The following is a 26,331-nucleotide window of genomic DNA, read 5'->3' as shown; positions in this document are numbered from 1 at the left end:
AAATAAAATAAAATAATACAGCCTGGGACAAAGATCAAATCAAGGGCATGAGCATCAAAATACAACTTGGAAACAAATACCAGCCAGGGCTCTGCTAGTTAAGCCGAGTCCTCAGGGTATAGACAAAACTCTAAAGAAAATAAAGTGGCTTCCAGTAGAGTATTCTCAAACTTAAGCGTGCTTCAGAATCACCTCGCATACTTGTTGACACAGAGATACCTGCGCCCCATCCCCCAGAGATTCTGATTCTATAAATCTTGGGATAAGCCTGCATTTTGGACAGGATCCAAGATGATGCAGATGCTTCATTTTTGAGTAACAGACCCTTTCAGCTGGTTAACCAGGTTCCTAGAAAACTTAAGGGCATGATCTCACCAAAGCCTGATATCCACCAATTAGCAGCAACTAGATTTAGAGAGAGAGAGGCACGCCCCAAAAAGAATTTTGGCACATGGCAGGGACTAGAATAAATACGCAAAACCCCCACAAAGTCTTTGAGAGAGAATTATTCGAGAAAGCACTCCCAGCCTTGACTAAAAAGGACTACAACTGTTTGAAATGTAAAAAGACCTCTGAGCTCCCAACTTGCTCCAGGCAGCAAACGGTCTGAGAAATTTGGTTGATTCCAAACAGGGCATATTTTTCAAACCCTTTTTTGAAGTGACCAAGGCAGATGATGGGAATCGAAGGAAAAACCATCTTTCCATTTCCAATGAAGCAAAATATTGTCCTCAGTTCTACACCCCTACCTTGTCATGGCCTCATCATGAGTGCCCCTTGAGTTTGGGCTTGATCATGTGACTTGCTATGGACTAGGACATGTGGGCAAAAACGGGAATGTTTCAAATGGGAATATTTATCTGGTTATTCTCTTCCTGTTCCACCTCTGTGTGTTGGGTATATATGGGACATATAACTTGTCATTTTAATCTTAAGTCTCTGGATCAAGAGAAGCCATGTTCAGACCAGATATAGATCATAATAGCCTGGTCTTGAGGCTAATGCCATGACTGGATGATACTCTTTGGGGCCCTGGGATAAAGGTAAGAATATTTCACATATTGGAAGGAAGTGGATAACTGTAACCAAAGGGACAGACAGTAGATTGCCTTGTTGGTCCCAATTCTTCACCCTGTCCCCCATCCATCCATACCCTTGCTAGAGCCTCATCATGTCCCTTGACTTTAGACTTGGCCATTTGACTTACTTTAGCTAATTGAAAGTGTGTACCAATAAGCCTAGGCTTTAAAAATATCATGTTTCTACACACCCTCTTGTGCCTCTGCCTTTGCCCTGAGAACATACCCAGTCTATAAGACTCATCCCAAGAAAGCATAAGGCATGAGGAGGAGAACCATCCCAGCAGACCCACAGGCCTGCAGAGAAGCAGAGCAGCCCTAGCCACTGTAGTCTAAAGCAAAGCTCCCAGCCCAATCCACCAGAAATCATGTGGGAACCCCAATAACCCACAGATGCGTGATTGTTGATTTACGCCACCAAGATTTGGAGTGGTTTTTTACTCCAATGCAATATAAGGGGGAGACTATGCAGTATAAGCGGGAGAGTAGGCTTCCTGCAGGAAGTGACATCTAAGCTGATAGTTAAAGCTGGAGCAGAACTTAGCCAAGTGAAGAGTAGGACACAATGGAATCAAATGGTATTACAGGCAGAGGGCTATATGGGTTGAGTCTGGGTGATGAGAAAGAGCATTTCATATATTTAGAACCGCACAGAGTTCAAGGGATTAGGGAAGTAGATAGAAATGAGGCTCACAAGACAATGTACACCATATCGAGGAGTTTCAATTTTATCCTGAGAGTCAAGGGGAGTCATTGAAAGGTTGTGAGCAAGGGAGCTAGTTGATGATTTTTGGTTTAGAAAGAGCATTCTTGACACACTATGGAGAATAACCAGGAAGGGAGAGAAGCCTGGAAGCAGGGAGGCTTTTAACAAGCTGTTGCAGTAGTTCAAGTGTGGGATAGTGGTTGCCAGGCTAATTATTCTTCATTTGAGCCCCCAGATCCACTCTCTGCCATTCTGTACTCTGCTTTGGGCATGAGGAAGCTGATCGCTGAGGACAGCATCTCCTGGACTCCCTCACCACTAGGTTTCAGTTGGCTTTGGCCAATAGGGGGCACCAGCAGGAGACTGGAGGGCAGAAGGAAAGAGAGTTTGGGGGTATTTATTCCCCGTCCCCAGCTTTGGTGCCACAACTGTCTTCTATATCCCTTCCTTGACTACAGAGACCTCCAGGCAGCCACTGTCCTATAGTAGCCTCTTTCTCTGGCTCTCACTGGGCTTTGGGAACATAATGTCCTTCCCTTGCCCCTCAGCCCTAGGAGTGGTACTGGCTTCTCACTATTCCTGTTCTCTGGGTGCCCTGCTGTCCCTCGTTTGTCCATAAACTCTGACCACATCTCCAAAGTGGTCTCTTTGTGAAAGTCTTCATATTTGAACCATCTGGGATGAATTTAATTTCCCACCAGTCCTAATTGATACAATTGCCTTAACTTAGGCCGTGGTGGTAGGAATCAACCAAAGGAAACAGCTGGAGAGATACTTAGGCTAGGGCACAGCAGGGACCAGGGAGGGAAGTGCAGTTAGGACAAATCATGGGTGACTGCCAGGTTTTTTGCCTAGACCCCTGGGTGGCTGGAGATACCATTTACCATGTCTTGGTGCAGCTTCCTGATGCTGGAAGTTTAGGATAAGCCACAATTATAGTGACCCTAAGGTGAACACTAGTGAAAAATTATTTTTGTTGGAATGTTACAGTCACTTTTAAAACATACAGTTCAGTGGTTCACTTCACTAAAGTCAGTAATTCTCTCAGATGATTCCAAAACATCTGTCCCAGATTAAACAACAGATACCACTTACAGACCATGTCTGTTTTCAAGTACTTCAGAGCAGTAATTAATCAGGCAAATGAAAAAGCACAGACTTCATCTTTTTATCTAATTAGGAGAAACCTTCGTGGGTCTAGGACACCAAACTGTTTAGCTTTGTTGAAATGCACTGTAATGAGTGACTGGTTTTATATCTTAGAAAATATCAATATTTACATTAAACTTACAGCAAAATGAAAGAAAAACAAAATATATTAGTTAACTGTCACAGAGTATGTAGAGGCTGCTGTTGGGTTGCTACTGCAGGCTATCGTGAATGAGAAGACAGACACACGAGACTTTGTACTTCCCATCAGCCGGGGGCCATTTCAAACTTCCTCTTTGTGTTTCTGCCTCTTTGTGTCCCATGCATCGTCCATGTGTAAAGAGCTGGTTTCCACCTCCATTCCTTTGCCCATAAGTCCCAGACTGTCCTCTTTCCTCCATATCGATGCCCTTTATGACTTTAAAAAGATTGCTCCAATCCCAGGAAATTCTGCTAGAGTGTTGCCCCCTGAATTTTCTTCCTTCACTCAGCAGTAGGAAAAGCTATCCTCATACTTAATGTGAACTACCAGGTCTTCAGGTAATTAAATCATTGTATTCCAAAAAAGTCAGCTGTAGGCTAATTGTTGCCCTATTCCCCATTGACTTCAGTAAGATGCCAAAGATTCACTGAACCTTAGGTCTGAAAGGGGTCATAGAGCCAAAAGGTGTATCTAAACTCTGGTTTTGCCATTTAGGACACTGGGGTACTTGATGTTTGGTGAAGCCTTAACTAGAACTTACCTTTCTGACCCAATTCAGAGAGTATTCCATTAAACCTGCAGATGAGAAGTTGGCTGGATTGGTACTTTTGGTCTCTAATCCAGCTCCTTCTCAGCAGAACAGATCTGTCATGGAGGAATTTCAGGGAATAAAATGAAGTGAAAGCAAAACATAGCATGTCTACTCAAACTAAAAGTTGTTTCCACTATAGAATAAAACTGTATTGAAGAGTCGACTAATCTCAAAAAACAAATACACAGAAAGAAACAAACATACAAAATCTACTTGGTTTCATATTATAAAAGTAGCACATGTTTACTCAAAAGTATAAAGAAGAAAATTTAAATAACTTATAATCGCAACACCCACAGACTAGTTCATATTTTTGTATTGTCTCCAAGGGTTTTTTTTTTCAGTCCATGCATGACAAAAAAAAAAAGAGTTTAACATCATATATAAAGTAAAAAAGTAACTTTGTAATTTTGAAAATCCCAAACATTAAAAATAATACTCAAAAAGTTATAAAATAGAATGACAGAAAAGAAAAAGATAACATCTTGCAATATCAGGAGCATGAGCAAATTGGTTTTCGGTGAAGGAAGGAAAAGAAGATGCTCGCTAATTTGTGGTTATTCCTGTGGGATTCTGTACAAGTGCCCTTTCACCATCAGGGTGGTCACTCTCGTGCTGTGTGAGCACATGGGCTGTGTCTGGTCGTTGCGCTGCATATTCCCAGGGCTCTGGGATCTTCTGGGGAGCAGCCAGTGATGCCGAGGGATGGACAGCTGGCCCCATGGCCGGATGCCAGGGACAATTTCCCACTCCCAGTCTCTCCTCAGCCCGAGACAAGGCAGATAATTCCATTGCTCTGTCATCCACAGGCTGGGTCTGGGACTCCATGGGAGGCCAAGGAGTGCACTGGTTTGTTTAAGATGATTTCCATGTTCTCATTTCTAATAGCACAGCTGAAGAAAGGAGCTGCTAAGCCAATCATCTATAATACAAATGAGCCTCTTTACTGAGCCCTAAGCATATTCCCAGGCTGAGGGAAGAGATGAGGTCTCATTAACATGGAAGCCCAGATTTCAGTGATTTTTAGGATCACCTGCTCCTGAAGGAATTCAGTGTCTCCCCATTCCAGGTTTCCCCCAGGTGGGCGTGGTTAGGGCTCACTTGTACTCAGGAAGGGTTCCAGCCTCCCTGATGAAGAGACAGTATGGGGTAATGGCTAAGTGTAGTGGTTCTGCCATCTGACCACCTAGATTCAACCCTGGCTGTGTCACTAAACTCTCTGTATCATTGCAGGAACTTAATTGGAGTAACTATTTAATCCCTCTTTGCCTCTGTTTTCAATCTGTACAATGGGATAAAAAAGTCCCAACTTCACAGGGTTGTCATGACCTTTAAAAGTGATGATGCATATAAACTGCTCAGCAGAATGTCCAGAGCTAAGTGCTCTATAATTCCTGGCTATTGCAGTAATTAAGGGCTGTGCATATGCATACACACACGCACATGTCACTGAAATTTATGAGGATGCTGGTTAGCTAAGCACAGCCATTTTCCTCTGGGCTGTCTGGGATCCAGGGTAGCCTACAGCAGTAAGGGGGGAAATGTCTTCCTAGGTCCCCAAACAACTGTTCTTGTTATTGAGTTTCATAAAATGTTTCACAATACAGGCCCTTTAGCTGTTCTCTCTTTCTCTCTTTCTTTCCCTCTTCTTCTAGCTCTAGCTCTCTTTCTACTGGATCTCAAACCAGTGGACATACAGCACCTCTGAATATCTCTCGTAGCCCCTCTGTCTTAATCAGAAAAGACAACTCCCCCATACACAAGCAAATGCAGTCCTGGTTAGGCACGGATTTTTGCCTCCACTTGCCCCTTTGACCAGGCCCTCTTTTGCAGTGAGCATCTGTTCCTGATGATCTGAATGATAGATAAAGGAGAAGAGAAGAATGCCACCCCACCCCTGCATTCTTCTCTTCTCCTTTATTACCTTCATCAGCACTCTACCCCTAACAACTTCTCTCTTCTCCCTGAGCCCAATCCCGAAACAATAAAAACCAAAAGCCATAATGCGTATCAGCTCATCCACATAGATATTTGGGTGGGAGTAGAGATTGTGAGCTACACATTAGAATTACCTAGAATGTCAGTTAGGACCCAGCCAGGATACCCTACAATAGGTATTATCTCCTTTAATCCAGCTGGCACCCTTCTGAGTAGCTTTTATCATTATTTCCATTTTATAGATGAGGAAATGAAAGGCCAGAGAGTTAAGTGACTTACCCAATATCTCACGTAATATGTAGGAGGAGATATCAAACCCAGGTGTGTTTTATTGCAAAATCTATGTTCATAAGCACTAGCAGGCACATCATAGTTAATATGATCCAACTTCCTAATGGTTAAAACAAGAGCTACTCAAAGCAATCAAATATTAAGATGTAATCAGAAATTATCAAAGCATAGTTTTACAAAGAACATGGTGAAGTAAATAAAATATGAATCAATATATTTATCAAAAGTGATCAAAGTGTAATTAGAATGGGTAATCAAATCAATCAAGTATTAATATGCATTAGCATTTTCAACATCTAATTATAGAGCACATAATCAAAAAATAATGGCAACAGGGGTAATAACAATCACTCTTCAAAGTCGCTCATCCAAAATTCCAACATAGTTATCCAGCCAGAGCCAAATCTAAACTCTAATAAAACATGTGGGTGCCACTAAGGATCCTTCCCCTGTCCTAGAAGGGCACCTCTAATTAGGGTGCCCTTTTAATTTATTCTTTAAATATTAAGAATGAAGGAAGCCTCTACTAATAATTGCATCAGGTCAATAGGTCCCAGGCAAACATTGATATAGACACCCTACCTGGAATCAGCTCTGTTCCAGTCAATTTAATTCCATCCCATACAAAATTTTAAAAATAATTATTAAGCCTGTAATTTGCACAGAACCGATGCTTTATGTTAGGAATATAATATAATAGTCAGCAAAACATCATTCCTGAGCTCATATACTGCCTACTAGGAAAGACAGACAAGTAGATATTAGGAAATTAAGCTACAATCTGATAAGCTCCACAGTGGGGACAAACTAGAATGCTGTGAAAGCATATGTAGAGAAAACTGTTTCAGTTATCTATTTCTACATAACAAACCAGCCCAAAAGTCAGTGGCTTAAAACAACAACTATTTTGTTACAGCTCATGATTTTGTGGGTCACAATATCAGGCAGGGCTTGACTGGGTGATTCTTCTATTACCCACGGTATCTAATGGAGGCCACCCAGTGGCATAAGTCTGACAGATGGGTTGGTCTGGAGGATACAGGAAAGCTCAATCACATGTTTGGCTCCTTGGTAGGCATGGCTGGAAGGCTGGGACTGATGGGGACTGTCCGCTGGAACCTACCTATGGCCTCTCCAGCATGGCAGCCTCCAGAATATGGCAGTTCAGGGTTCCAAAAGCAAGTGTTCCAACAAGCAAGGCAGAAGCTGCATGGCCTTTTGTGACCCAGCTTTAACAATCACCTGGTTTTGCTTCCTCATTCTCTGTTGATCAAAGCAGTAACAAATGTACCCCAGATTCAAGGGAAGTTCACCTAGCCCCCGCCTCTCTGTAAGAGTATCAAAGAATTTTTGACCTTATTTTCAAACTGCCTCAAGAAACAAAACTGGTGTTTGAGGATAGGGCAGAGATTCTTCAGCTGGGGGTTGAACAGTGATTAGCTCAAAGAAAGGGTAGAGAAGTACTAAAGTTTTGCAAAGGCCCCTAAGATGAAAAAAAGCATAGATTGTACAGGGAAGTGAAAGTAGTGAGGTAGGGAGTGGAAGGAGAAAGGGGAGAAAGAATTTGCACTGAAAGAGGACATCAGTAAGAGACGGCCCAGATGGTGATTTTGGAGCTGGGATGTTTGAGTTCAGGATCTGGCACATAAAAGATTCTCAATAAATGGAGATAAATGAATGAATTAAATGAATAAAATTAGAGTAGAGTAATGGTTTAGTGCAGGGTTTTCAGAAATTTTTAAACACACACCTCAGAAAGAAATAGATTTTACATTACAACACAGTGAACATAAGCGTATAGGTGTGTGCATCTGCCTGCCTGTCTGTGTGCATGCAACTGAAAGTTCCAAGAAACAATATTTACCCTCATTCTGGGTAATACATTCTGATATCTTCTCTTCTAATCTACTCTCTTGAATCCTATTTTGTCATTTTTCAAAGGCTGATCACAATCCACTGAAATAGTATAAGTTCCCCAATGCTTTGAGATGCACAGACTGGTCCAAAGGAAATAGAAAAGCTGAGAGACACAGGGGTCAAGCCAAGGCCTGATTCCAATAAGTGTGACTTGCGCAAGATAAACTATTGGGAATTGAATCATGTCCCCCACAAAAGGCATGTTCAGGTCCCAGCCCCCAACCCTGGGGGTGTGAACCCCATTTGTAAATAGGACCTTTGAAGATGTTATTAGTTAAGATGTGTCCAAACTGAATGAGGATGGGCGTTAATCCAATATGGCTGAAGTTCTTATGAGCAAAGAAAATTGGACAGCGAGATAGAAGCCATGGGAGCAGCCAGAAGCTGGAATTCAATGAAACCCAGAAGAAAAAGAAGATGCCACCATATGCATTCCTGTGTGACAGAAAAGCCAAGGAATCCCAAAGATTATCAGCCAGCCAGAAGGTACCAATCCCAGGATGAACGTACCAATCCCGGGATGAAGCTAGTGCCCGAGACTGTGAGCCAGTAGACTCCTGTTGTTAAGCCAACCCACTGTATGGTATTTGTTTTAGCAGCTAGGAAACTACACACACGTTTACCCACTTACCTTCTGTAGTACCTATTTTGCAAAGTTGTGAGGTAAACAAAAGATGCAAAATATCACATTGACATCTATAAAGCATAAATTATAAAGGTGTCCTTTATTTTATTTCTTGCTTTCCTAATCCTGTATATCTGATCTGTGGAGCATGGGGATTTTCAAGCTCTGGCTGGGGATGGGAAGTCTCTAGGAACTGGACAGAGAGGGGGATACTAGTTATTCTCCTTGACTTTCTGATCCATTTCCAATCCTTCTCTGCCTCTGGCCCGCTCTGTGCCCCAGGAGGTGGACCTGTATAGAATCATCACCCAGTCTCCCTGCTCTCTGATTTCTGGTTGAGTTTGACCAATGGAAGGCACTGGATGGGAAATCAAAGGATGGGAAGAAAAACAAATTGGTGTATTTATCCCCCCATTTCTTCCCTGCCCAGTCACATTTTTTGGCAATAGCAGCATTCAACTATGGCCATTGTTTCTGCCTCATCCAGTTCAGAAAAGTCACCTTGGTCCCCTACCCTACCCCATGGCCTGGGGGCAGTAACAGCTTCCTACTTTTGCTAACCCCAGGGAACTTCACCCCTTGTTGGTTCCCTTAATCCTGTCCCATCTCAACAAATAGCCCCTTCATTAAATGTTCTTCAAACACTGAATTCTCCATGAGTTCCTTGTGTGATCCTGGCTGATACAAGAGGTCATGTGAAAATGTAGGACCACCTGTATTTGTGGACATGGGAACCAATGGAGAGAACCAAGGTGCTGGGGCTGACATTGTTGAGCATCCTTGTTAACCCTCCAGGCCACCGTACTGACTGATTTCAAAGCCAAGGGAAGGTCCTGTGCCTCTCCAAGCCCCCAATCTCTCCACCTCTGAGCTTTAACAAAAATTCCTTTAATGAAAGACAGAGTGTTTTATTGGGTAATCAGATATTAAAAACTTAAAAATATGAACTCTTTCCAGAGGTAACCTACTGAAGTGAACATGTTTTGTTTTCGGTTGAGGAATGTCAGGATCAGCGCTTTTCTGCCCCAAATGAGCAAGACTGTAGGAAAGAAGTGTGTGTGTACGCACACATGTGTGCACACGCGTGTGTGTGTGTGTGTCAGGTGGGGGTGAGGAAGCCGAGGAATCACCACTGAGGATGAGAAGAGAAATCCAAACAGAGCTGGACACCTGGAAGGCCAGATGATGATATGACAATGATACAGTTCTGTCTCCAGACCAGGGTACACTTCTCACCTGTGAGGGATAAAACTCCAGCCTCATCCTGGCCACCTGGTGAACCCCTTGAATCCCAGGACTCGGAGCCCACCTCATTATGCCCCCAGCAACAGCTGTCTCACCATGGAAAATTGGAAACTTCTTCAGGCTGTAAGTCCCATACTAGGTACTCGCTCCCTCCCTTTTCTTTCTTCCTTCTTCCTTCCCTCTCTTCCTCCCTCCTTCTCTTCCTTCCTTACAAGTTCTTATAACTCATACTAAATTTTAGGCAAACTATCTCAAATATCTAGATTTAACTTAAAGTCAATTTTCCAATGGCTATTTGTAAAGCACTTACTGACATTAATAACTCCGCTCTAGGTCTCAAATTTCAGTCATTTACACATCACCTTTGCAATTTTTGCTACATCTATGAACTGCCATTGTTTCTTTTTTAACAATCATTGATTGTTTCACTTAAGCCCTATTTTAGTTTAGTCTCATCCTAAACAGTCACATTAGTGTAATCACGGATTTGGTGCGCCAATAGTATTTTTTCTTAATACATGTGAAAATAAATATATTAAAAGAAAAATATTTGTCAGTGGGCTACTTAAAATCACCTCACCACAAATGCAACATACTTTGAGAAATGCTGTTACTGTCACAAAGCTTTATATCCAGTGAGAAATAAAGGGAAAGAAAGATTTCACAGGAAATAGATAGATGGAGAACAAGACAGAGTATAATTAAATCCCAAGGTGTGTGGCCAGTGCAGGAAGAAAATGAGAGGTCACAGAAGCAGAGAAGCAGGTGGGAGAGAGAAGGGTTCACTGGTGAGGAAAGAGTCATCTAGATCGAATATATAGATTTGGGGGTGATAGTAAACCTCTGTTCCGGTTTGCTAATGCTGCCATTTTGCAAAACACCAGGAATGGATTGGCTTCTATAGAAGGGGTTTTATTTGGTTACAAAGTTACAGACCTAAGGCCCTAAAAGTGCCCAAACCAAGGCATAATCATGAGTGTACCTTCACTGGAGAAAGGCCGTTGGTGTCTGGAAAACCTGTTAGCTGGGAAGGCACATGGCTAGCATCTGCTTGCTCCCAGGTTGCATTTCAAAACAGTATTCTCCAAAATGTCAGCATCAGTTTCAACAGCCATCTTCAAAATCTCTCTCTAAGCTGCAGCTGCGAGCTTCTTCTGTCTGAATTATTCTTATAGGGCTCCGGTAAACTAATCAAGATCTATGCTGAATGGGCAGGGCCACACCTCCATGGAAATAATCTAATCAAAGGTATTACCCACAGTTGGGTGGGTCACATCTCCATGGAAACAATTTAATCCAAAGATTCCAACCTAATCAACACTAATATGTCTGCCCCCACAAGATTTCATTAAAGAACATGGCATTTTGGGGTCATAATACATCCAAACCAGCACACCCTGCAGGGGCTCCCCAAAGCTACAGGACAAATGGCAAGCTTCTCAGCTTGGCATGCCCACCCCTTCAGGCCTGGCTGCCCTTGCAATCAAATCTCCCAGGCTTCTCCTGGACAGTCCCTTTTACAAACTGTTTGTTGTCCTTCAATTACATTATCCTCTCTTCCTCAGCATGTCTGTACATGATGTTCCCTCTGCCTGGAACTCTCTCCACCACTTCTGTCTTTTGAGAAATTTCTACCCAGTCTTTTAAACTCTGCTCAAACAACCCCTCTTGTCTCATGACTACCTGTTACATTTTATAGCAAATTACCCTTGTGCAAACTAGAAAAATGTGTCTCCTCTGGGTAGTCACTCTCTAGTGAATGGAAGGACACAATACTTTTGAGCAAATGGCATCTTTGTGGGAAGAAAAAAATGCAACCTTCCCCTAGGTATACCAGGGCTTGTGGGCTGGATTTCTGCCCTGCCTCTACCTCCACCCTTGTGCAGTGCACATCCTGCACAACATAAATAGTAGACTTGCCTTCTCCCATGACACACAAACTCAGGTAGAGTTAGCCTCATTTCTTCCTCTGTGTTTATTGATTTATTTGTATCTCCCACTAGACAGTCAACAATTTGAAGGTAGAAAGGGACTAATCTATCTTTAAATCTCTGACATCTAGTAGAGTGCCTATAAACTGCAGCAAAATAAACATTCACTGGGTGAATGATGATGAATGAGTGGATACATGCTCAGGAAAGCAGTAGGCATTGGGAAACTTTGAAGAAGGGAAATAAATTCAAATTAGAAGTAGTTTTAACTCAGCACCTTCCCACTTTACCCAATACATAAATTATACTAACTTTTTCTATAGCATGGGCAGAAAATACCTCCAAGTGGCCAAAGAATGCAATGAACAACCATGACAAACCTTTAGCTGGACAGAAAAAGTAACTTGCCTTCCTCTGTTCCTAAGATTAACCAGTTGCTTGGGGCAGGGACCATGTATGTCTTGTTCAGGACTACTCTCCTAGAGCCAGCACACAGTACCTGTTCAATGAATAGTCATTGAACAAATAAGATAAAGTGTACACTTTAACTGATGGATGGAAGGATCCAGGTTTCGTAGACACAACACTGATAAGATCAAAGTTTACACACTACAAATCAGCTTTGCAAAAAAATGCTACTTGATAACATAACTCCCATTCCTGTTGATTGGGGGAAAGAAAGTTAAACTTGCAAACTTAACTCAATCTCTTCTCATTCAAAAGAGATTTTTTTGGTCTAACTCAGTCTCCTCTGCGTGTATATTCAGTCAATTCAACGATCAAATTTCCTCTCAGGATTATTTCTCTCCTCTCAAAAGGACTTCCTTGGGTGCGAGGGGAAGGTCACATACGGTTATGATAGACCCGTGCTGTCCCCGGGGCTTCTACAGGTCCCTGCCATGGTGAGGCTGGTCTAGCCTTGTCCTGTGGGTGCTCAGTGAAGGCAGAGCTGGTCCCACCTGGTTATTTTTAGAATTGTGTGGCCCTAAAGCTGCAGATTTATTCTGATCCCAGACTCTTTTTGATTCCAGGGACTCACAGATACTCTGCACATATCCTGGCTTACTCAGCCGTTTTCAAACTAACCACCTGGGTGGCTCCATGGAGCTCCAGCTCCATGGCAAACACAGGGCTTATCTGAGGGGCTAACAGTTTTCCAGGTTATCCCTGAGAAGCAAGCAATAAGCTGTACTACAGTAAGAGCCCAACACCCTCCTGGGCTTTATGACTTACAAAAGGGAGCCAGACTTACGAGGGGCTCCAGGACTCTCATGTGGAATCTCTAGCCTCTCTTGCTCTCTCTGTCTCTTCTCATACCCCTTGTCTTCTCTCTGCCCCATGAAGGCTGGTAGGAACTTTCCCTATACCATATCTTGAGTTGTCTCTATCTTTGGTTTGTAACAAAACTCTCAATTCCAATGCATTCCCCTTCTGCTCTGGATATATAAAAGGAGCTTTTGCGATTTAGAAATCCTTTTTTCTCCTCTCAACAAAGCCAGGCTTCCAAGACTATTGTTTCATTATGGAATTCGAGACCCTGTTTTGAAGTCTAAGCTGAACACTGATTCTTTCTTTTTGGATTCCTGCTGGGATGCTTCTGGCAGAATATGGGGGAAGCCCCTGTTCAAGGAAGTGCAAAGGAAGCGTGTACATTTCATATATTTCAATAAGTAGACTCTCTGTTACACTGGCAAATTTGACCATCCTAACCATAGGCCATCACAAGAAATCTACCCACTTCTGCAATCCTTGCTGAGAGAGCATAAGGTTAGATGACCCTGAACCCCTATCCATTGCTGATTGGATCAATTTCTTTTCTGGCCAGCCTCTTCTGGCTGGTCAGTGACTAATCCTCATGAATGTGAACCAAAGACATGGGGACTAGATCCAGGCTGGTGAAGACTCTGGTCCCATGAAGTCATGTAGAGTCAGGGCCAAAGTCAGCATCCTGGTAACTGGTAAGAAAAAAAAAGGGATTTCTGAATTCTGAAAGCCCCTTTTACATATAAGGCATTTGGTTGGTGGGAGATGGGGAACTATGGAAGCAAAAGTATAAGGAGGAAGAATGGAAGAGATGCACAAAGAGAAGCAAAGCTCAATGATGGCATGGTCCTAGGGAATAAGATATGCCCTGGTCACTTTCCAGGTCCCTTGCACTTCTTATCTTTGGATTCCATGAAAGTCTCCTGTATATTTTCAGTAAAGGAGGGGTTGAAGAATTCCCTTGCTAATTAACGATCTCTAACAGGTACACTGGGAAACAATATAGGTCTGGTGAGTGAGTGAGTGAGTCAGTAGAGAAAAAGCTTCTGAAGATTACAGAGACCACAGAGCCCTTTGCTTTACCATATCATTATTTCCTGAGTCATCCCTTGGGAGCTCTAGGTTCAGAATTCAAACACCCAAATCCAGGCAAACACCTTTTCGGAAGCTTGATGGAGCTCACTATGAGTCTTAAGGGGTAAGCACCCAGTCCTCCTGACTACAGAGATATGTTGAAAGCTGGCTCCTCAAAACTTACCAGCACAATCTGTTGGTAATACAAAGCTGAGTTTATTGTGTATGGAGTTAAGGGAGAAAACTACCTTGCAAAAATTTGGCATTGTCTCAAAGGAGAGGATGGTAAGGTCAGAATTTACTGAGCATTGGAAGTTTGATTTAAGGCAGGTCTTTTAAAGCAAGGAACTCGTTGGGATTGAGAGAACATCATGATGCAATAGCCCAGGATTGATAGAAACAGTAAGGCAGAATTTTGAGGCAAGGATGCACAGAATCTTAGGGTGCAAACTGTCTGTTGATGATTTTCATTAAAGAGTTGGGAGGAGTCCTTTGAGAAGTTCCTGTATGGGACAATCAATCCACTTGCCTGATCATTAGACTCCTAGAAAAATTAAGTCATGCTAATGAAGACAAAAGAATAGTAGAAAGTCATGTCAAGACAGGAAGGTATGGTTTCAGTTCCCAGTGTCCAGGCTGAGTGTGGGGTAGAAGCTTTTGGTAGATAAGGAAACTTTATGAACTTTGTCTTAGACGGGCTTGAATATTTAGATAGCCCAACCAGGCTTCTGCATGGAAGTCCTTTCAGTTTCTGAATGCAAAACCTATCTCTTCAAGGCTAAAGAGAGAACACAATGCTAAGATAACGTAAGATGGGACACCTAAACCAGTCTTTGAGAGCCTGGGAAGCTTTCTCAGAAGAAGCACCTAAACCAAGACCTAAAGGATGAAAAACACTAACAATGCAATGGAGTGTGTTAGTTGACATGGGGGACTGAGTTTGTAGGACGGATCATGGTGGGTCTTGCTAAGTCATGTGTACTAAGGAGTTTGGACTTTTCCATAAAAGCAATGTGGAACCACTGAAGAGTGTTCAACAGGAAAGAAAAACATGATCTGATGTATACTTCTAGAAGATCATTCTGGTCACCAGAGAAGGGTTTGGGGAAGGGCATGACTAGAGGTAGGGAAAATAGGTGTACCATTTACAAGTGGCTTTGGAAGTCATATTTATGTTCCACTTACTTCGAAATCTGTGAATTTGTGGATTCAGAGACTCTAAGGATTGAAATGAACCCTTAAAATCATCCAGACCAGTATTTCCTTTGCAAATTATACTGCAGACCAAAATGGACTTAAGCTTCTCCTGTCCCCAGGTGTGGAGGGGAGGAGTGGAGTGGGGGGCTTAGCAGGCACCCTGTCACTGAGGAAAGGACTTGAGGGAAGTGGGGGAAGTGAGAGGTAGAGCAGATCTTGGGAAACAGCATTCTGGTCCAACCACCCACCCAAGTAGTGTTTGAATCCTCTTTCCACTGAATGGATCCAAGTAAAACACACGCTTCTCAAAACAGGGAGAAATGTGTACACAGAATGTGTTCTAACAACTCAAAAGTCAATTATGGTTGATCTAATCTAACCAAAGCTGATTTCCTCAGGTGGCTGAGTGAAGGGTCAAATGGCCATCCCTGAGGATTTCCACAGAGCTCCGCCAGAACATGAAGTTCCCAGCATGTCCCCAGGGCCAACAGCTCAACTGCTGAGGAGTTAAGCAGTTGAATCTTTTCATTTTGCTACCTCTCCTGATAATTATAAATATGACACAGCAGTGAACTACAGCAAACTCCCCTAGAGGTGAGGGTTCACTCACTATTCATTCACAAAGGAAACAAAAAGAAATTCTGCATATTTTACTTTTCCACATGTGCGTGACTTTCACTGATGCCGACCTGAAAAACAAAGAGGTATTATTTGCTGATGAAAAAGTCTGCATATCCACATTCATTTATTTATATAAACCCCATTAGGCTCCCATGCAGAGTCTGTGCCATTACCGTATAACTGTTTTCACAAGCTCTCGATTCATGGAGAATCTGAGAGTGCCCTCTAGTGGAATTTTGTCTCTACTGCCATCTACATGGTGAAATAGGCATATTAGAGCAGCTCTTGTCTGAGCTGAATTCTGGTGAATTTCATTTTCTCCAGGATATGTATGCAAAGTTTAGGCCTATTTTCTGCTTCCCTTCATGCATATGTTTGGTAATTCAGAGCCAAAGGCAGTGTTGTTAATCAGAGTGACGGCTGGGCAGGTTGATATTAAAAAACATTATTAACCATTGAGAAGTTGCTCCTTTTGCTGGGTGCAACCCAAAGTGGAGGAAAACACAGCCTTCGTGAAGGAATTCAATCAGGAATAGGCCTCACAAACCCACGGTGTGGACTGTCCTCAGTTCCATGCTAGTCAACCCCCACTAGAGCAACCCTCACTCCCTTTCTAAATTGTCTACCACGAGGTTGCATAAATCACAGCACAGGGCCAATAAAAACCACTTGGACTACCAGCAAACCTGGTGACCTTGGGAAAGTCATGCGCTTTCTTCTTAAAATGAAGGCCAAGAAAGCCCTAGAAATTTTGCAGCACCAGTTTGTGAGGCAAGGGGGGCATAAACCAGTAAAATTCTGATGCAAATGCCTTTTGAATTTTTTCTTCTTTGTGATTATTTTACTGAAGATTGAGGATATTTGGCTTACCTCAAAATGTGAAAATTCACTTCAAATAGATGAATAATTCTTATCTGAGAGGTTCTATGTGTGTGTCTGGGAAGTATGTATTATCTTGAAGTCATGCACAGCTTCATGAAAAAAATATTATTTACATATAGAGAGTGCTTTTTTGTATAACATATTGAAAATACTGGAAGAGAGATCCCTAGTGATTCACCTTAATAAAATACTGAGTAAAACCCCATTAAATTGAATGGAAATGATGTGCAGAAAATGAACCTTGAATTAACTTGGTTTAGATTGTGCAATATTTCTTTTAAAAATAATAATGTTAGGCATCTAGATAGTTAAGAGATAACGGTTGCTTCAATTTATGTCAAATCCTGGATCTGAAAATGCTGCTTCCTCCTAGCGAAGCGAAATGAAGAGTTTTGGAAGCCAGAAATACCAGGTTCAATGCTTCTTGGATTCAGACCCTAGTCCAAAAACGCTGATGGACGTGAAACATAACTCTTGAAAATTTCCTTCATTTAATTTAATATCTATTATAAGCCCTGTATTAGTCAGTGTTCTGTAGGGAAAAGAACTGACAGCAGATTAGATGGATAGATAGATAGATAAATAGATAGATAGATAGATAGACAGAAAGAAAGAAAAATATTGAGATTTTTATAAGAATGGTCTCACATGACTGTGGGGATGGGTAAGTTAAATTCCGTAGGGTAGACTGCAAGCCGGGAACTACAATGAAGGTTTTCAATGAATTCCCTGGGAGAAGCTGACTGGCTGAAGATGAGAAGGAAATTCCCTCTTCTAACTGCTTAAATCATCACTTCTTTTAAAGGATGAGATTTCTCTCATTGTTGAAGGCAATCTCCTCAGTTGGTTTTAGATGTAATCAGCCATAGATACAATCAACTTATTGATGATTTATATCTATGAAATATCCTCACAATGACAATTAGGTCAGTGCTTGATTGACAAAACAACTGGACACCATAACCTGGCCAAGTTGACACATAAATGTAACCATTAAAAGCCCCCATTCCACCAGGGAGCAGAAACATGGTCAGAGCCAATTATGGTTCTTCCTTGTGTCTCACTGTTGTTATCTAACAGAATGCAGGGGGGATTATGTGGGGTTACAGCATGGCAGGCTGGCATCTGGTCCTGATCACTACCTCTGCAGTTTGAGGCATCCACTTAGCCCTTCCCCTTCCCATCTGGTCTTCAGTTGCATCCCTCTACACAGTCACAGCCCATCCTTATGCGTTCCGACCCCAAGTCACCTTCTACTTTGGTCCTCCTCTGTGGACTCCCTTGTCTTTCCTGAGCACAAAAGGCCACCCTGTGGCTGGGAATTCTGTGAGGCTCAGGTCCCAAGTCAAAGCACAGCCATGACCCTCAGGGTCTCACCTGCACTTAGAAAGGAGATCACAGGGTCACTCTACACTTGGACACCAACCCTGCACACCTAGCTGGGCTTTCTGTTATTTCCCCAGCGCCCCCACCCATCCTGCCCTCAGTCCACCTGGAGGGCATGACATCAGCTCCTCCCAGTCTCAGGGACACACTGGTCTCCTCACTCCCGCTTGCCCTTCAACTCTCTCCAACCCAACCCGGTCTGGGAGGACAGGAATGGGGGTGTTTGCCTTGCCCCGAGTCATCAAATTTTTCCTCTCTCTGAGACTCCATTACAGCTCTGCTGCAACAACCCTTTCCTGAAGTCATGGATCCACATGGCGCTGGTGAATCTAAATGTCACAGGAATTGGTGGCAGAGTCAAGAGTAATAGGAAATATTGAGGGGAAAAAGGGTAGTTACTACTGCAAAACTTTCAGTGGACAAGACGAGCTCTGTACTCTCTCTGAGCCTCCATTTCTTCATTCATCAAAAGGGAAAATGATCTCTACCCATAATGTTGTGGAAATGGTTAAACATTAAACTCCTAAATCAACGACTTACAGGCTAACCTTCCCCTACTCCCATCCCCTGCATATTGTTAGCACTTTTGGACAAAGTCTCTCATAATTAAATCCAGATGGCAGTAGCAGCACTGAAGTTATGATCAATGGCCAGCTCAGAGAGTAGAAGTTGGAGCATGACAGAGGAACTGCTCTTCAATAAAGAGAAAAATCAGGAGAAGTCCATGGACATGCCCCGGGAACAACCTGGCTGGCAGAGGAATCTTGGGAAGCGGAGCCATGGGAGAAAGAAGACTCTGGTCCACAGTAGCCCAAGAACAAAGGCTCAGAGTGACCAGGCTCACCGAGGGCAATTCTAGCCACACAGAAACATTCATCCCTCTCAGGAAGATGGCTCCAGAGGCAAGGACTTCCTCAGCTAGACTCATTACCCAGGTAATGCAGCAGCAGCCAAAGAGGCAGTGCGGGTTCAGGAGCCCGGCACACTTGGACTTGAAATCTGGCTTCTGCCACCTGCCAGGCAAAGTCCAGATATGGGACAACTCCTACTGATTTTCTATTCTGGTCTAATTGACCACCTTCATGAAACCCCGCTGTGTATTTCACCATATCCTTAACCAAACTGTTTCATTTCAAAAATGATACTCTTGGATTTCATATATCTTTAGCAACATTATCTCATCCAGCCGATTAGATGATAATTAAAGAATTTTCCAAAGCTCTGGTTCCTTGACGTCAGAAAGCCATTTGCTTTTCTCCAACGCAGCTATTAGCCTATTATTTCCATTTAGCCTATTTGTACACAGCACTCCACTGCTCCAGACTCTCAAATTACTGATTTTTATGCTTCTTCCTTAGCACTTAATGCAGTTCATAAATTTCACTCTGAAAGTTTAAGCATAAATCACACTAAAAGCCCAAGTTGCTGAAGAAAACTAGCAGCAAATCAAGCTTGGAATATCAAGCTGCTAGCATCAATTCTACAGTTGCACACTTCAAATTAAGGTGTTTTTTCTCCCTGTTATTTAAATGTAATTTAAAGTTTTCTTATGACTTTCCCTGACTTTATATCAAGTCCCAAACTTAAAAAAAAAAAAAAAAGAAAAAGAAAAGAAAGAAAGAAAAAGAAAATGCAAAATGTTCACCTGTTCAGTTTTTGTTGTTGTTTTTGTTATTATTGCTGTTCAATATTGAACTTTCTGAGCTGTATTCATAAAAATCATCTCCGTACAGAAAAACAAAATGAAACAAAATGACTCAGAGAAATCATTATTCATTCCCGGCCAAGGTGAAAGGTTATAAGTTCAAAGCACTCTGGAAGAAAAAGAAAACTATATATATACACATATACATATATATATATATATATATATATATATATATATATATATGTATATATCCAACACCCTGTATATGATTTAGCTTGATGTCAGTAGCATTATTTGAGGTGGCATTTTTCTGACAAGAGGCAAAGCTACGTTTATCATCAGTGCCTCTAAATATGAGGACAAAGCCCTTGCAAACATAAGTCCCAGATGCCTTAATTTTGACCTTAACCCTGTTGCCCCAGGTACATTCTTTGAGTAATTTGGTCGTATCTTTTAAAAACAAATGAACAAGTTTCAAGAACCTATCCTATATGGAGATATTTTTCTTTATTGGTAAATAAATATTCCACCTGTGAGGTGCAGAGCATTTAAATCAAATGCCAGTGACCATTCTGTGGCTCCCTTTAAAAGGTAGGGAATTTCCCTTAGACAACATAATAATAATAATCGTCACTTTTCATCCTCCAAGCAATTTCTGAACATTAACTAATCAATCTGTCCAGCATCTGTGTGAGGTGAATGAATAAGGATCATTATTTCTATCAGGGAGAAAGTGATGATGGGAAAAGTTGAGTGACTGAGGCCCAGCAGAGGTCAAGACAACCCTGCACTGAGAGTCAGGAGACCTGACTTCAAGCCCTTTCTAGCTTTGGAGCTTTAGACAAGAGACTAGAGGCCACAAGATCTGTTAGGAGGATATAGCAGTATCCCAAGTGAGACTTCTGGTCCCCACATGTCAGTTTCCTAGGGCTGCTGTAACAAAGTGCCACAAACTGAATGGCTTAAAAACAATAGAAATTTATCATTTCACAGTTACAGAGGCTAAACATTCAAAATCATGTGTCAGCATGATCATGTTCTCTCTGAAATCTGTAGGGGAGGATCCTTCTTTGCCTCTTGTAGCTTCTGGTGCTTGCTGGCAATCCTTGGCGTTCCTTGACTTGTAGATACATCACTGCAATCTCTGCCTCCTCCATCTTCAATGGCCTCCCCAGTATCTGTCTGTGTGCTCAAATTTTCTTTTCTTATAAGGACACTAGTGTTATGGGAATAGGGCTTCTCCTAATCCAGTTTGGCCTCATTTTAACTAATCACATGTTCAAAGACCCTATTTTCGAAAAAAGTCATGCATGGAAATAGGGGTTATATCTTTTGGGGCACACAATGCAACTTGTAACTCCAAGTGATTGGGACAATGGTGGAAATTTAAAAGAAAAGCCAAAATGTTTTGGGGGATCATCAGACCCTACAAGGTAAGTAGTCATTTAATTTATTAATTCATTCATTGATTCATTTTTTGGCTCATTCACTCAGCATTTCAATGAAGATGTGTTTGGCTAAACAATGGAATTTATCCATTTGCTATTTACTGGATGTCTTCCAGAAACTGTGTTAAATTTGGGAAAAACTAAATGAAAAAGACATAACCCCTGATCTCAATTTCCTAATCCATGTGACTGGGATAAAAAGAGCTACCCTCTCTTTCACAGAAATCACTAAATTGTATCACCTCTCAGCACCGTCTTTAATCCCTCCCCTCCTCTTTATCATCACTGCAGTTGCCCTTGCGCAGGTCCACGTCACCTCTCACCAGGACTCCCACAATAGCCTCCAATGGTCTCGTCTCCTGGCAAGTGGTGTCTGTCCTTAGATCCCGTTTCTGTTTTTTTCTAGAGTAGTTTTCCAAACTTCAAATCAGTAGCTATCACTCTCTTGTTCCATGTCCTCCAGAATAAAATCCAAACAAGGCCCTTCGCAACCAGGCTGATGCATCTTTCTCAAAACTCATCCCCACCTCACTCTTCCTTGACCCTTACACTTCAGCAATCTGGAAATATTTTCAGTTCCCTGAACATGATAGGATGGGTTTTTTGTTTCTGTTTTTGTTTTTTGCATCTCCGAATTTGCACATGTTTTCTCTTTGTCTAAAATGCCCTCCACCCCACTTCTCCATTTGACTTGCTGGGTGAACAACCTCCTACAGATCTTCTTTGTTCTTTTCCCTTCAGGTTAGTCTTTCTGACTTCCTTGGGGAGCGTTCATCACTTTCCTCTACATGATCACATTAACTTATTACCACCCCTCTTGAAATTACAGGTATCTGTTATTCTCCGTGGGTTTCACTTTATGAATATTCACTATATTGACTTGCAAATATTTGCACTCAACAGTCTCTATCCAAATGAAAAAGCCATCATGAAAAACCCTGCTCTTCTCCCAAAAGGACTTTATCTCCAGCTTCCTTTGTTTAAGAGTACTGTGCATTATTGCTCTCAAATATCCCACAACATTAAGTGAAAATGTCTTCCCCTAAAGTATCAAAGCCTATAGAGACAGCAGGTGAATGTGAATCACCTGTAAAAGCCCTTGCTTTAGAGTGAAGAAATGTATTGACAGGTAAGCTCACAAAGGACACAAGCTTGGCCATGCGTGTATCCCCATCTGCTGTGCATACTGTCTTCTGTATGCATGAGAAAATGCAAATTATGGAAGTGTTGGTTCTGGAAAGCTTCACTGGACATGGCATTTTGTTTTTTAAATCTGGTGAAATACCATGAACAGTGGATGGGTGGCTGCAGTCCAGGTGGGATGCACTGTGGCATGTTCTTTGCAGTAGACAAAAACATAATTCATGGCCAGTAGTCTTCAGTATCATTTCATACTGCACAAAACCATAGGAGGTCATTAAGTGTTAAAAAATTAGATGATTGGTGTTTAAAATGTTGTATATTAACCAGAAATCTTTGGTGGGTAATTGTCAAAGGCATTCACAGTTTTTGAGAGATTCCTGGAGAAATTGGTTGGTATTTTTGGATGGGAAAGGGACACATTACTATTACTCCAATTTAAAACCATAACACATTGTTTTAGGGCCCCCATCTGAAAATATGCTATCTAATACATTTTTAAAAAGAAGATGCCTATATTTATTTGCATAGCTGTCTTCCCTTCTCCCCTACAAGACTGTGAGTTCCTGAGGCAGGGACTTGTGTTTTGTTTATCTTTTTATCTCCAAACATAAACACAGTGTCCAGTGCTCAGTGAAAGTATAGTGAGTGGATGGATGAATGGATGTTCCACCTACAATATTACTAGGTGTCCATTCCCCAGGAATCTACCAAAGAACTCTCAGCCTCCTTCTGTTCTCATGCATATCCAAGACAATGACTTTTCTGTCCCCATTGTGACCTGATAGGGTTGGAAGAAAGGAAAGAAAACCCTGGAACACTATTTTAAGAGCAGGAGACCTGAAATAAATGCAAGTCATTTAACTCCTGAACTATTAAACACAAATAGAAGTAGAATTCCATGGTCCATCACATTCACTCTTACTCCTGGCTTTTCCAGAGCTGCATCTCCCTCATTCCAGAAGAAAATCAACATGGTTCCTTTCCAAGAGGCACCCCCCCCCCCCACCTTAGGAGAATTCCTCTTTACATTATCAATTTCCCAATAGAGAATCATGTTTGCTTTCTGTTCAGGGCTGTCTCAGTAGCCACCTCTAGGTTTTGAGCCCTGTTTATTATGGTCTGTAAATCAGTAACTACCAAGCACCTCCACAAGCCATGCTGCCTCCTCCATCAATTGAGTATTTATAAACACAAATTAAGATCTCCAAAGGGTTTGTTGAGCAAAAAAAAAAAGTGTATTTTGTAACCTTTTTTATAACTAACCCCACCACAGTTATATGAGCTAAGAATTCAGACAGTGGTTACCAGGATCAATACGTACTCAAATTGCTCCATCAATATGCATGTTCATTTAGTCTCTTCAAGGTTATATTGGCTTCTTAGGGCAGAAGCTCATTTTCCCCTTTAGATTAGGTGAGACAAGAGGAAGAAGAAGCCATTCTCAGTACAAGGACATTAGCTTGTATATTTGCAGCCCTGGGACTCGAGCAGACTTCAGCAGTAAGAGGGGTGGAAGTGTGTGGCCAGTATCTCCACCTGCTTTTCTTTCTGTTCAGGGAATTTGTCTTTCAGACACAGTCCCTCCAGGGTTTCTCCAGTTAGACATCAAGGTCACCAACCACACAGTTAAGGTAAAAGTATAACCATCTTAACCTATTTTGTATCAAAGGGCGTAGCCCTTATGTACATAATCAATAAATGTTCATTGCATGAATAAAACATGCTAAGTGGAAAGGTTCAAAATGAAGCCTCTGCTACTTACTAATTGCATGTTACTTAGTTTCTCTGATCTTCAGTTCCCTTGTCTGGAAAAATGGAGACAATAAAACCTACCATGCTAGGTTATTATGAAGACTAAATAAAGGAAGCTTAATAAAGCACCTAGCAAGGTGCCTGGCAGGCAGTTTTCCAGGATGACAAATATGTTTTAGCAAGAGTGCCGACCTGGATCAATTGTTGGTAGTTGATTAAAGTGCTGTGTCAAGAAGGATCCTGAGGTTTTCAAGCTTGCTGCAGGAATGGCCATGGCAATTGATAAACTATGTCTGATCTGTGCAATAGAAAGGGGATTATGATCCAAAAGCCATGTATTTTCTGACCCTGTAGTAAGTGCTCAATAAATGGAAGCTACTATTTATACTGTATATTACTTTATATTTAGGAAGAATTGTCCAGGCTGTGGATCACTTTGACATACTTCATTTTCCTTGGGCTTTACAGTGATCCTGAGATATAAGATCTCTTGTTTTTACAAAAGATACTAAGGCTCAGAGAGGTTAAGTGACTTAATAAGGGTCACCTAATTCATGAGCAAAAGCTAGGACCAGAAAATAGGCCTCCTGATGTCAACTTAAGCATTCTTTCTGCTGTAGCAGTAGTTCTCAACCTTAACTATATCAAATTCTGGCTCCCAAATGTCACCAGTACAACCAGCTGATAAGGCAAAGCTGAGTTTATTGCTTCCTGCTCTAAAGGAGGACACCATCTCATCAGTGCTTTGGCAGTGTCTGGGAGGAGGGTAGACAAAGTTAAAATTTGTTGAGAATTAAGTTTGGTTTAAGTTGGGCCTTTCAAAGTGGGAATTCGGATCAGGTAAAGATCACTAGCCAACAGTCAAGGGTTGATGGAAACAGCAAGGTGAGGATTTTGAGGTGAGGGCTTCAAAGAATCTTAGGGCACAAACTGTCTTCTGATGCATTTTATTGTAGAGTTTTGGGGTCTTTTCAAAAGTTGCTGCAAAAGACAAGCCATTGGCCTGGGCAGGAAACTCTCTGAAATGTAAACTCATGCTAACGAAGACAGTAATAGGGCAAAGTCATGCTAGTGTAGAGAGTAAGGTGTGTAGGGGGTAAGGCAGTATCAGTTCTTAGTGTCCAAACTTAGTGTCTGGGTGGATAGATTTGGGTTCTCATCTACACATCAGAATAGCTTGAGAAGCTTTAAAATACACTGATGACTGGCACCTACTGCAGACCACGAAAACCAGAGTCCCTGGGAGTGGACCTGGGAATTAGAAAAATGTAAAATTTCCCCAGGTGATACTGACGGCAGTAAGGGCTGAGAGCTACTGCTTTGGATCTTAAACTTTATTATGCATATGAATTATCTGAGGACTCTGTTACAACGCAAGTCTAGGGTTGGACAAAGGAATCTGCATTTTGAACACACGTACTTCTAGGATGATTCTGTGCAGGTGGTCTAGGGACCACATTTTGAGAAAAAGGGCTGAATATCTGTTCCAACCCAGATTAGCCCCAAGACCAAAGAACATGCCTGGCACGGAGTTACTCATGAGTTTAAATAGGGGCTTACAAAACAGGAAATGATTTTTCCCAATGGCAAAGTGGGTCTGGAGGGTGAAGTCAATATTCTACCATTCAAAGAGAGAGAGAAAGTGGAGTGCCAAGGTGGGGGGCTTATAAAGGTTCGTGACAATGGAGTTTCTTGCGAGATTTTGTTACAACAGGATCTCATGAGATTTGGTTACAAGGTCTCCCAAGATCTGGTTTAATGCTTTCCCCCCTGGTGGGGAAGGGGCCTGTTGCCTGGTCTTGTAGGCATCAGCGCATTTCTCAGTAATGGAGGAAGGGGTGAGTCCCTGGGATCTGGGCCCTCATAATATCATGCTGCTTAAGAAGAGGCCAAAAGAAATGCCTCACTGAGAAACACTGAGGTCCACCATCCTAACCAGGTAGCACCCCACAAAAGCCTGACCTTGGGAGACAAATAAGGGACCACCTATATGGTACAACATGAAGGGTTAAGGGGAGGGCTGGGAATCTCTACTCTCCCCAAATCGCCAACTATAGGAATTCCCAAATTCCCAATATGTACTTCTGAATTTTCAAAAGTCCTCTGAAAATTAAAATATTTCTTGGAGGTAATGTGCAAATCATCATGAACCACTATAAACAAATACCTGAATGACGTTCCAGTACCTGGGGGAACAGCTGGGAAAGAAGGAAAGAGATGGAAAGGAAGGGCACCAGGCACT

The 26,331-nt window shown here is 42.0% G+C and overlaps 1 pseudogene; it reads left to right on the top strand.

Annotated features, from left to right (window-relative positions):
- Window positions 1-18,774: 18,774 nt before the first annotated feature.
- LOC119530249 overlaps window positions 18,775-26,331 on the top strand; it is a 30,435-nt pseudogene continuing 22,878 nt past the window's right edge.

This window comes from Choloepus didactylus, chromosome 3 (genome assembly GCF_015220235.1).
Source record: "Choloepus didactylus isolate mChoDid1 chromosome 3, mChoDid1.pri, whole genome shotgun sequence".
Classification (NCBI taxonomy): domain Eukaryota; kingdom Metazoa; phylum Chordata; class Mammalia; order Pilosa; family Megalonychidae; genus Choloepus; species Choloepus didactylus.
This window is presented reverse-complemented; position numbering and strand designations above follow the sequence as displayed.